The 12,540-nt window shown below is 46.9% G+C and overlaps 1 long non-coding RNA gene across 2 annotated transcripts; it reads right to left on the reverse strand.

The window, feature by feature from the left end:
- Window positions 1-2,411: 2,411 nt before the first annotated feature.
- LOC308053662 lies at window positions 2,412-5,623 on the reverse strand. 2 transcript variants are annotated; one of them, XR_013923755.1, is made up of 3 exons: window positions 4,478-5,623; window positions 3,569-4,437; window positions 2,412-3,529 (listed from the first exon to the last, which is right to left on the reverse strand). It is a non-coding gene; the product is annotated as an uncharacterized lncRNA (long non-coding RNA). The 2 variants fall into 2 exon arrangements; XR_013923756.1 differs by having other exon boundaries at window positions 3,569-4,036; window positions 4,089-5,623.
- Between the last annotated feature and the right edge of the window lie 6,917 nt (window positions 5,624-12,540).

Here is a 12,540-nt window from a genome sequence, read left to right on the forward strand (position 1 = left end):
GGTACAATGTGTCCTTGGGACAGTTGTTCTGAGACTAAGTTTTGAAGTGCGCGAAGTTTTTCCAAAGGAAGGGGCCATTGATCCACCCAAATAGGAGCATCAGATTTCCAGGTTATTTTTAGGGTGTCGCGCACTTCAATGGCCCCATCTAAAAATGTGTACGGATAGACATTCCCCATTGTGACAATACATCACGTCCCCACAAAACCATAGGGACAGGCAGCACAAAAGGTTTAACAGAAGCCACATGTCCCTCTGGTCCTTGAATTCGAATTAGTTCCAAACTCTGACGACTGTTACCAGTCCCCCCTATCCCAGCCAGTGTCTGAGAGACATTAGTCAGTGGCCATTGCGGAGGCCATTTGGCTTGAGAAATTACTGTGACATCAGCTCCAGTGTCAATGATCCCATTTAGTGCTATTTGTTGGTCGTTGTAAATAAGGGTACACTGATACATAGGTCGCTGTGGAGAAATGGATTGTACCCACAAAATACGAGGTAACCCTGTGGATCCAAAACCTCCTCTCCTCTGCGGAGGATGATCAGTGCTAAGAGAGCTTACCCTTGCCGGAATCAGAATCAATTGCGCTATTCGACTACCCTGAGGTATCATACAAGGTGGAAATGGAGTCCATGCCATGATTTTGATTTCGCCCACACTGTCAGAGTCAATAACACCTGGTAAAACAAAGAGACCAGACAATGTCGTGGAAGATCTACCAATTGACAGAGCTTGTGTATTGGGGGGTAATGGTCCTTTGACATTTGTTGATAATAAATGAACCGAGGAATCGAGCAGTGTTACTGTGTGTGAGGTTGCCAGGTCCAATCCGGCGCTGCCTGAGGTGGTTGGACAGGGACTTGAGGTGTCGGTGCTTCTCTCCAAGGATGTTGAAATGTCAGCTGTGGCACTTGTGTCTGCGCGCATCGCTGCCCCACGCTCCGCGGTTGGTTTCCCTGTATCGGTTGTCCCTGGAAGTCATACTTAGATCGACATTGATTAGCATAATGACGCCCTTTCTGACATTTCGGACAAACTCCAGGACCAGGAGGTTGTTGTCTATTCTCCGCAGCCCTCACAAGACAATTTCTCTTTAGATGACCAGGCTTACCACAACCATAGCAATTCCCCACACCACACATCGCTGCAAAAGCAGCAGCCATAGCTTCAAACTTATGGTCAACCGTACCGATTCGGTTACATGCTTCCACCATTTCCACCAGAGTGGGGTTCGGGTTGGGAAGAGACTTCAGTAGCCTTTTACAATCAGCATTAGCATTTTCAACAGCTAGTTTTGTTAGCAATATACCCCGAGCTTCTGCATTATCTACTTGACGTTCCAAAGCCTGTTTTAGTCTATCAATCAACTGCATATAAGGTTCTCGAGACTCCTGAGTGATGTTAGTAAAAGCTTTTTGTGGCTTTTGTACGTCAGGGACCTGGAAAAAAGCCTTTTTCGCCTCTTCTCTAATTGCCTCGAGAGCCGCACGGGGGCAGTGTTGAGCCTGCGCTACCGGATCAGCACGTGCACCGGTGCCCGTAAGATGCTCTATTGTCAGCGCAGCTGATGCAGCATCATTATGGTTAACGTACGTGAGCAGGAGTGCTTGCAGTCCCCTTCTCCAGTGCGACTCTCATAACGTGTACTGAGTCGGGGTTAGTAGCAATCGTGCTAAAGATTTCAAATCATGAGGAGTCATGACATAAGTATCAAACACAGAAGATAACAGACTTATAAAATAGGGAGAAGAAATATCATGTTCCGTAACCGTGCGGTGCAGTTCTTTAACAACCGAAAAAGAAAGAGCCTCCCATCGTGCTCCCCCTGCCCGACCCTGAGAATACAAGACCGAAGCAACTATAGTTTTAGCCATTTCTAAATCCCCCTCCTTTAAGGCTTGTTTCTTTATTTTTCCCCACACATCACGCAGATCAGGAGGGTATAAATCAGGTTCTTGTTCAGGGTCTACCGGTCCCGGGTCAAAGGGGTCTTCTTCTGGCGGATACTCCACTGCATTAACACCCAGGGGTTTAGAGCACTGTGATTTAGAGGCTGATAAGGACAGGTCTATAGGAGCTTGCGACTCCTCTGCCTCTCCTTCCTCTGCCTTTTGTTTTTGTGCTTTCAGAGTCTCAAAAACAACTCTCCACGAAGAGAGCAGACGGTGGGACTCAGTATTGCCTTTTGTCGCAGAATCCCACAATTTCACCCCTGTGTCGTCCCAAAGTTCCCGCGTGAAAATTGTAGTTGCAGTCACTGCAGGCATATTTACTTGCACCCACTTAAGCATTGCTTTAAGGTCATGCCCAGAAATACTTTTCTCATGTTTGTTAAGGAGACCTTTCATAAGCTCATATACGTCTCTTTCTGGGGATGAAACCTGATTCCCCATTACGGATTTCCCACAGCTCACCTCTCAACTCCGGAGGGATTTCAGGCCGGCTCCCGCTTCCTTTCAGCGGATCATTCAGAGTTCTGTGGGATTCGCTGCATGTCGCTCAGCTAGGCGATTCGAGAGTCCCTCCACGTCAGATCATTCACCGGATCACGTCAGGGTCACCAATTTGCGGCGAATGAAGAGACAGGATGCAGCTTGATGCAAGCAAGTTGTCCATTTATTAGTGATTTTCTTACAATTATATACGTTTCTACCTTCTACATGTTACACACTGATTGGTTAAATCTTAAGCGTAAAAAACACTGATTGGTTGATATTTAAGGCACACCGGTAGAACAATAGGAACTTATTAGTTTACCTTGACATAGCAACAGTTTCTATTCCAAAGTTGGAGTTTCTTTCTATGCGGCTTTCTTGATTAACAAAGTTACATATCGGCGCCATCCGTTCCCTTATCTGGCTACTTGTTTCTCTGTCCGTCTGGCTGCCTCCTCAACTGTAACGGCTCAGGGGTCTGCAGTTACCTTGTTCCTTTGTTCCCAGGGCTTGTGCCCTACAAGTTCTAACAAGTCTCTATTCATCAGGCTATCAGTACTTGGACTCTTGTCCTTGAGGCCTTGTCCTACACCGTAATACATAACCCAAAGACTTAACCCTAAGACATAACCATAAGTCTTAAGACTGAACCTTAAAACTTAACCTTAGGACTTAACAAAAAGTCTTAACCCTAAGACTCAACCTTAAGACTTTACCTAAAGACTTAACCCTAATACTTTACTGTAAGACTTATCCCTATAGATTTAAACCAAAGCCTTAACTCTAAGACTCAAACTTGAGACTTAACCCATAGATTGAACCTTTAAGACTTGATCCTAAGACGTAACCCTAAGACTTAACATTTAGACTTAACCATTATTTTAAGGTAAAGTCCTAACCCTAAGACTTAACCTTAAGACTTACTCTAATTCTTAAACCTAACACTTAACCTTAAGGCTTAACCCTAAGACTAAACCCTGAGACTTAAACCTAAGACTCAACCAGAAAAATTAACCTTAAAACATAACTCTAAGAATTAACCCTAAGACTAAAACTTTAGACTTAACCTTAATACTTACCCTAAGACTTAAACCTTGAGTCTGAACCATAGAGCTTAACCATAAGACTAAACATTGAGACTTAACCCTTTCTTAACCTAGACTTAACCCTAAAACTTAACCCTAACACTCAACTTTAACCCTTAACCCTAAGACTTATCTATAAGACTGAACTCTAAGACTGAATCTTAAGACTTAACCCGTAAGACTCAACCTTATTAATTAACCTTAAGACTTAACTCTAAGACTTAACCCTAAGACTTAAGCCCAAGACTCAACCTCTAAGACTTAACCCTAAGACATAACCTTAAGACTAAAACCTAAAGACTTATCCATGAGACTTTAACTCTGCCTTAAACTAGAGACATATCCGTAAGAGTTAACTGTAAAGACTCAACCTTAAGACTTAACTCAAACACTTAATCCTAAGACTCAACCCTAAGAGTTAACACTGAGACTTAACCTAAAGACTTAACCCTAGAGACTTAACCCTAAGATTTAACTATAAGATTAACACTAAAGGCTCAACTTTCAGACTCAACCTTAAGACTTAACCTTAAGGCTTAACTCTAAGACTTAACTCTAAAACTCAACCTTAAGACTTAACCTTAAGACTCAACCGTAAGATTTAACCCTAAGACTGAACCTTAAGACTTAACCCTTAAGACACAACGTTAAGAATTAACCTTAAGACTTAACTCTAAAACTTAACCCTAAAGAATTAACCATAAGACTCAACCTTTAAGATTTAACCCTAAGACTGAACTCTAAGACTTAACCCTAAGATTTATCCTTAAGACTTAACCCTATGTCTTAACCCAAATACTTAACCTTAAGACTCTACACTAAGGGTTATCATTGAGACATAACCTAAAGACTTAACCCTAGGGATTTAACCCTAAGACTTATCCCTGATCCTTAACACTAAGACTTAACTCTAAGGCTCAACCTTAAGGCTTAATCCTAAGACTCAACCTTAAGACTTAACCCTAAGGACTTAACCCTAAAGACTTCAACTCTAAGATTTAACATTCAGACTTAACCTAAAGACTTAATTGTAGAGACTTAACCCTAAGACTTATCCCTAAGGCTTAACCCTAAGACTTTAAGGCTCATCCTTAAGACTTAACCCTAAGACTCAACATTATGACTTGACCTTAAGACTTAACCTAAAGACTTGACCCTAAGACTTAACATTTAGACATAACCATTAGTCTTAACCTAAAGACCTAACCCTAAGACTTGACCCTAGGACTTAACCCTAAGGCTCAACCTTAAGCCTTAACCTATAAGACTTAACTCTAAGACTTAACCCAAAGGCTTAACTCTAAGACTGAACCTTAAACCTAACCTAAATACTTAGCTCTAAGATTTAACCATAAGTCTTATTCCTAAAACTCTAAGCCTAACACTCAACATTTGGACTTAACCTAAAGACTTAACCTTGAGACTTAACCCGAAAACTTAACCTTAAGGCTTAATCCAAAAACTTAATCGTAATACATAACCTGAAGACTTAACCCTAAGACATAACCATAAGTCTTAAGACTGAACGTTAAAACTTAACCTTAGGACTTAACCTAAAGTCTTAACCCTACGACTCAACCTTAAGACTTAACCCTAAGACTTAACCTTAAGACTTTACCTAAAGACTTAACCCTAATACTTTACTGTAAGACCTATCCCTATAGATTTAACCCAAAGCCTTAACTCTAAGATTCAAACTTGGAGACTTAACCCATAGACCAAACCTTTGAGACTTGACCCTAAGACGTAACCCTAAGACTTAACATACAAAAAAAATTCCTTCCTGGCACCTTCCCCAGAGGAGTTGTGCATTGGGTTTGCCTTGGAACAGTTTGTCTCCGGCCGAGTACAAACGTCAGCACACCCCATGCACAACTCCAGTGGGGAAAGGTGCCAGGAAGGCATTCTGCTGGCAGTTCTCACACTGCCCCGGTAGCCAAGATGAAAGGTACCACAAAAGTTGGGCACCTGCTTTCTGGGCTGAGATGGGGAACCGCTGACTGCACAAAGAGATTAAGAAGAGTTTCATGTTTAAGTTAAAGGAGACAGTTTCTGAAATTAGCTTAGGTGAAAAAACCAAGGTGGTGCATTCATGGATTTTGTCCTCTGCAAAGCCATGAAGAAAACATGAACCGCACTCCCCAAAGGCAAAGGAGCAAACTGAGGGAGAGCAGCTCATTGGCACCTTTCAGAGCTTCAACAGTCTGGAGAAACGGGGAAAAAACCCATACAAAGATAAAGAGCAGCCAAGATGCACTTTTATAAAATGCACATTGGGGCCTGTTCCAGATCTCCGAATGACTTTCAATATTGCTTTGCATGACTATTAGACCAAGGCCTAAAGTGGAGTGATAGCTTCTGCTTGCCGGGGCATGGTAAGATCACTCAAACGAGCGACAAGGTAACAAGTAAACACCAAAAGCAACAGCGGAGCTTACCGTTTCCCTCCACTGGCGACCAGCTGTGCAGTAAACCAGCTTAACCAGCCTCCCTAAGGATGGCTCTAAAGTCGCTGAAAAGGAAAAAAAGAAGGTAAGTCCTTAGCCTGGAATGTAAAGGCACCATCTTGGCTCCCAGGCAGGTGGCACTGATGGCCCAGCAGGGTCATGTCCCCACGTTCCAGGAAAGATAAAAAAAGTGCAGGACATGTTTGTGGGGTGGGTTTGATGCATCCTTTCTGTTTGCTGAAAGCCTGAGGAAGGATGTATTCCACGGTAGGACCGGTGGCACTTTAGACCTGAGGTTAAAAAAGTGCTGCACTTCAGTGACGCTCCCCAAGCTGCTTTCACCACCAAAGAGAAAAAGATTTGCTCTCTCCAGTATGGTGGGAATGATGCCATAAAGTCGGTCATGGAGAGAAACCCTCTAAGACTTGCTTGCAAGTTTCAGAAGGCCGGCATTCTTTATGGCAGTGCTGGGAGCACGGGGGAATGTTTCCTCTGAGCGTGCTCACCCAGTTCCTCGAGGGTACGCACTACGGACAGCAGAGCACTTGCACACTCATAGCGCATTACACATGCATTTTCAGTCAGGCACGGGATGGGTTACAAGTTGCTTGCTTTAATGCAAACGAGCACACACCCTCAGACAGCACTGCTGAGGTTTTTTACTAGCTCCCCGTGCTCCCCAAGTGGGCCTTGCCCTCTCTCGGGGGGCTATCTGAGTCAGAGGTCACGATCTCCCCCCACAACAATTACCTTTGTCCGAATTCCAACCAACATTCTGCGGATCGCAGCACTCTATCGGCTTGTCTCCTCCTGCGACCACAACATCCTCACCCAGAGGCTCTTTCTGCAGCACCGAAGAGAACGCAGATCTTTTCCCCATCCATTCTTTCTTCCCCATCCTTCCCAAGGCTGACTCCCTGGATGAGAGGTCCCTTAATTCGTCACTTCTAACAGCTTTAGAGAGTCAGCTTGGCCTAACCTTTGTGCGCAGGTGTGTTTAACGTAGAGCTACACACCAAATCAGAGCGTGGCAACTGGGGAGCTCAGACATCTTGTCCCTTTGCCGAGCCAGCAGCTTCCCCTTAGCAGAATCCCTGGACATAAATGTATATACAGTGGAATCTAAACAGTGGCATCAAACGTCCCGCCAGACACCACATCCGTCCCCAAAATCCTTCCCCCCAAACAACCCTGAAAGACTTCCCTTGACACCCTCCTCCACCCTGGCTGTTCCTGAAATCATCCTCCACCTCCACCTCCCCGTCCTGGCCCTAAAACCTGTTCCCCCAGACCCTGGTGCAGCCCTCCCCCACCCTCGGTCCGTCCCTAAAATCCTTCCCCCAATCCCCCGGTTCTTCCCTAAAGGCCTCCATTAACCCCCCGTCCGTCCCTAAAACCCTTCCCCCAGGCCCCCCAATCTGTTCTCTAAATAACACACACACCCTCAACCCCCCCCCACGCCCCCACCCCCGGTTTATCAATACACACTCCCCCACCTCCCCCCACCCCCCCACACCCACTCCCACAAACACACATCCTTGCCCCACCCCCACACACCCCACTCCATCCCTAAACACCTTCATCCATTCCCACCCGTCCCTCCCTAAACCCCTTCCCCCCACCCCCTCCCCTGCTCCCGTCCCTCTGTCCCTGGCATGGCCCAACTGCCCAGCACCACCAGACCACTCTGGCCCAAACACCATAAGGCAATGGTTCCCACCTGACAATAGCAAGTCGAGGAACGTTTTTTTTTCTTAAATAGAGAGAGTTTTACTTCGTACGCTGCCGACTACGCCAAATTATGTTTTGCTGACTGACTGGATACACAGCAAAGCTGAACTCTACATCAAATATAATCAAATCTATCAAATATATCAAATAATGGAATATATCAAACGCAGTTTCTTGTATTAAAATAAAAGAAAATAGCATGCAATATGATAAAAGGAACCAGTAGCAGTTACTGTGAGCGATATGATAAAAGAGCAACAGAAGCGAAGCATCCATTTGTTATCCCAAAGTGTTAACGTGACTAAGGAAAGGAGACATCACCAATTCCCACCCCAACAACACCCAGGCCCACCCTTCGGCTGGGAGCCCCCTTGCAGCCAGTGCCAGGAGTCTCTCAGGAACTGGGAAATTCCCCTGGAGAAGGTACCAGGAAGGAATTCTCTCGCTGCTTCCCACCGTGCATGGTAGCCATGTGAGGCACAGCACAAGGGTTCTGCTCCCTGCTTTCTCTGGTGAGAAAAGTGACACAGCACTTTAGAACTCATACAGAAGCAAAAAACATGGCTTGGGAAAGTGCAGTGCTGCTCCCCTGGAGAGGGTTCCAGCAAGGAATTCTCTTGCTGCTTCTCACCCTGCCCGGGCAGCCATGTGAGGCACAGCACAAAAGTGCTGCTCCCTGCTTTCTAAAGTTAGCAAAATTGACCGTTTATAGTTCTACTCATGTAGAGACAAGACTTTCTTACTCAAAAGCAAAACCCAAAAAGCCACGTAGCCGTGGGAAACCCCCTTGTCCTTCCGTGTGGCTGGTGACTTCCCATGGCTCTTCCACAAGGCAGGACAAATAACCATGAATTTGGAAGCCCACATTAGTTCAAGTACACTTAGTCCTCTGGCAGTCACTGCTTATGGGCCAGCAGTCCTCTCACCCCTCCACAGATCTGCCTGTTAGTCCTCTAGCAGTCATTCTCCATGGAGGGACCACAAGTCCTCCATACCTACCTACCAACTCACCAGAAATGAGTCAGACCACGCCAGAAGTGACACTGCCTGACCTGCAGGAGATAGATTAGGCCTGTAACGATGGTTTCAAGACAGAAAAAACACCACCATCCAGCAGCACAGCAGAAAAACAACCAGAAGAAACTTGGTACACAAACCAAAGGCCCCCATCCAAACCCCACAAAGGCAAAATAGCTGAAAAAGGCACTCTCCACAAAAAAACCCACCACACAGATCACAAGATAAGATAAAAATGCCATAACCCCAGGAACGCAGGGCCAACAAACACAGATTCTGACCATAACAGTAACACACTTTGACACTGACTTGCTTGACCTCTGGCATACTTGACCTTGTTGCCCCCAAACCCCAGCACAGTGTAGCCCTAAGGTAACAGAAAATGGAACGCAAAGTCCCTGAAGATCTCCGCCAGGGCAAAAGCAAAGCACAGAGCCACACAGGAGGGTGGGGTTGGAAGGGACCCGTGGAGGTCCTCTGGGCCAAGCCCTCTGCTCCAGCACGCTCACCTCGAGCAGGTCGCAGAGAACTGTGTGCCCTTGGCCTTTGAAGATCTCCAAGGACAGAGACTCCACAACCTCCTTGGACAACCTCTGCCAGCATTTGACCACCCCGAGGGGGAAAATTTGCCATTTCTATTTCTAATTTCACTGTACCACATTCCAGAACAGCCATGAGATGACAAGCTCAGGCTTGAAAGCCAGTGCTGTGGCTGGCCTGAAATTCTGTCCCCCTTTTTTTCATCCACTGTTAGCTAAAGGAGGACAAAGAAGGATTTCTTTCAAAGGAGAACTTCTCTTTTCCTCTGTCCTTCTTCTCTACCAGTGATCTGGATTCTGAGTGCTGCGCCACTGTCCTAACGGCTGGGAGAGGGATACTTCTTGTAGGACAGGGAGGAGGTGACAGTGGAGATCATCAGGCTGGGGAAGCTGAAGGAAAACGCAAGCAACTGGAGTTGCCTGGAGCAAGAGTGGCCAGCTTCAGAGCTAGGTCACCTCGTGTCCTCAGCTCCCATACAGGAGCTGAACCACACACATGGACTGCAAAGCAGTGTGGCCCATAGAAAAAAGTTTGCTTGGCTCGGGATCGCCCAGGGGCATTTAACTGCAATTCCGGCCTTGTCAGCAGGAAGGAAACATGCCCTGCAAGCACACACTGAGGCACGACACCTTGCCCGGGGCTAAAGGGTACCTCAGGAGACCTATATGGGACCCCCCAGCACCTGGATTGCTGGCTGGAGGATGGGTCGGTCAAAGGACCCTGATGGGAGCCCTGCAGGCTCCATACATTGGACCAACGGGCACCTTCCCTTGTCACACAGAGCATCCTCTCGGATGCTCTGGACAGTTTCTGGTAGATCTCTGGAGAAGAGCTTCTCCCCAGCCCTCTCCCGTGGGCTTGCTCACCCCCGGAGCCCTTCCCAAGCACAGCCCCAGCAGGTGGATGCAGCCGGCGATGCAGGGAAGAACAAGCAGCAGGCACCACAGTCAGCACTGCGGGAAAGCTGGGACCCCAGACACCCACCCAGGCTCTCCAATCCCAGCCTGGCCCACAAGAGTGCCTTTATCTCCCTTTCCCAGAAGTGCTGAATTCCCCTTCCAGCATTAGCCACTGGACCCACGCCGCTTCTTGCTGCGGTGTACAACAGCCAACAGAGAACTTGCTACATGTCTCTTGATTTCCTGCATTTTTCCTGAAAAGGGCGGGTGTGTAACTCTCTGAATGGCTTCTATTTGAAGCAAGGCATTGCTTAGGGTCAACAGTGAAACGAGACACGGGCCATCAAAAGCCGACTACGGGTCCCTTCTTTGCCATGGTCATGGCCTACCCCACAGACTCGCCCCTGGCCGTGTCGGCCACCGGCTGGGTGAAGGTCATGGCTAACAGGGCAGGGGCTCCTGGGTGCTGCTCATCCAGCCCTGATTGCCAAGGGGGAAGCCTTAGCACCCAGGTGGGATAAAGCCTTCACAAGCTTTATCAACTGTCAACTGTCCAACTTTTCCAGTTTCTTTCTTATATCCCTCCATGATCCAGCCACAAATTGGGTTTTTAGAAATGCTTCTCCAACTGGAGAAGCTGGGTATATCCCCAAATACATTTGTAAATTTTCCTCAGTTTCTCTAACCGATCCACAGGAGACTCGTCGTTTTCCTGTTGCTCACTATAAACCTTATTAATATTCTGCCCCCTTGGGACTGCCTCCTTAATTCCTTGGATAATCAGCTCTCCCAAATCTGACATATTTTGTATTCACTTTCTTCCTGACTAAAGGGCTCTTTATTATTCACATATAAATTTAATGTCTCACACATCCAATTATCAAAACATCCAAGTATTGGCCAATATACATAATCCGATCGAATTTCCTCTCTTGTCCACACATTCATACAGTAATGGACCATTTTTGTTTTAGTTTTTCCCTCTTGAGACGGCCAGTGGCCCCAGTGCCTGAGCATTATTCCTAAAGCACTATTCAGGGGAATAATTTGTGGGTATTCCTTTTCTTCCTTTGTTTCCTCTTCAAATCTTGACTCCTGTTGGCCCATTGGATTAGGAATTTTGCGGCTTCCTATCGCCCTTAGTTACCGGTAAGAGTGTCCTGTAGGGGGCTGAACCCTACACCCACCCACATACCCTATAGGAGTCGAGATCCCACCCACAAATCCTATAGGAACCGCTTCAGTCCTTCACCGGCCAAGTCCCTTGCAGGAGTTTGGAACCGCGGTTAGAAGACCTCCACACTCACTTCGGAATTCAGATCCTGGCTCCAACCCTGGAGTCCGTTTCCAGAATTAGGTTCCGTCTCACTCACACTCTTACACACAAGTAACCGATACCCACCCAGCCGAACGGCTTCCCTTATACTCACGACTCCGTTGTCTTCACTCGGATCTTCGTGCGCCAGAATTACGGGTCCTTCCTACTGCAGTTTTTCCCTAGGAGCTCCAATCCCTTTTGGTTATTGTTTCTCTTTAGTTCGTTGATCTCCAGAGACTGACCTAGACTGCTACTCTCAAGCCACAATCTGTGGGGTGCCCCTCGAGAAGTCACAGTCCAGGAAAGCACAGCGAGATCACGTCAGGGTCACAAAATTGTTATAAACGATAACAATTAAAACAATTTTATTTTGGGTTCAATCAATTTAGGTTGAGGAACAATAAGCAAAAACAGCGCTGGGTGCGTGGAGAACTCAATTAGTTCCACCACACGCACACCTGAGTCCTAAAAGCAGCGTCTTTTATGCCCAGATCTTGACCAATCCCTTCTCGCCAGGTGTTCATCCTGCCCTTTCCCCATTGGGTCGTTAGGAGAAGAAGGTGTACCCTACTGGCTCTCCTTTGGCGTGCTTTTTCAAATCTCAAGGTCTTTGTCTCCTTCAGCGGGTCTTCTCTGGCGTGGTGTCACTCTCCTTATCTCCTTTTGGTGAGCTTTTCCAAGCAGCGATTGCCTCAGGGGAAGGGGAAGCCATCACATTGTCTTAAAGGAGAACCACATGTGCCCACTCACCACAACTGTGATACAGGTCCCAGATTTACACAGGGTACACAGGGTACAACAATTACACTTATCACAGTACATTCTATTTTTGACATGAATCGTGACTGCGTTTGGCCCAACCCCTCCCTCCTCAGGCAGGGCCACCCACAGCCAGCTGCCCAGGACCGTGTCCAGATGGCTTTTGAATATTGCCAGGGTGGGAGACCCCACAACCTCTCTGTGCGTTCCATGCCAGTGCCCCGTCACCCGCACAGTGAAGTGCTTCCTGACGCTCAGAGGGAACCCCAGGTGCTTCATCTTATGCCCATCGCCTCTTGCTCTGTCAC

The sequence above is a fragment of the Falco punctatus genome, assembly GCF_963210335.1.
Source record: "Falco punctatus genome assembly, chromosome: 14".
NCBI lineage: Eukaryota > Metazoa > Chordata > Aves > Falconiformes > Falconidae > Falco > Falco punctatus.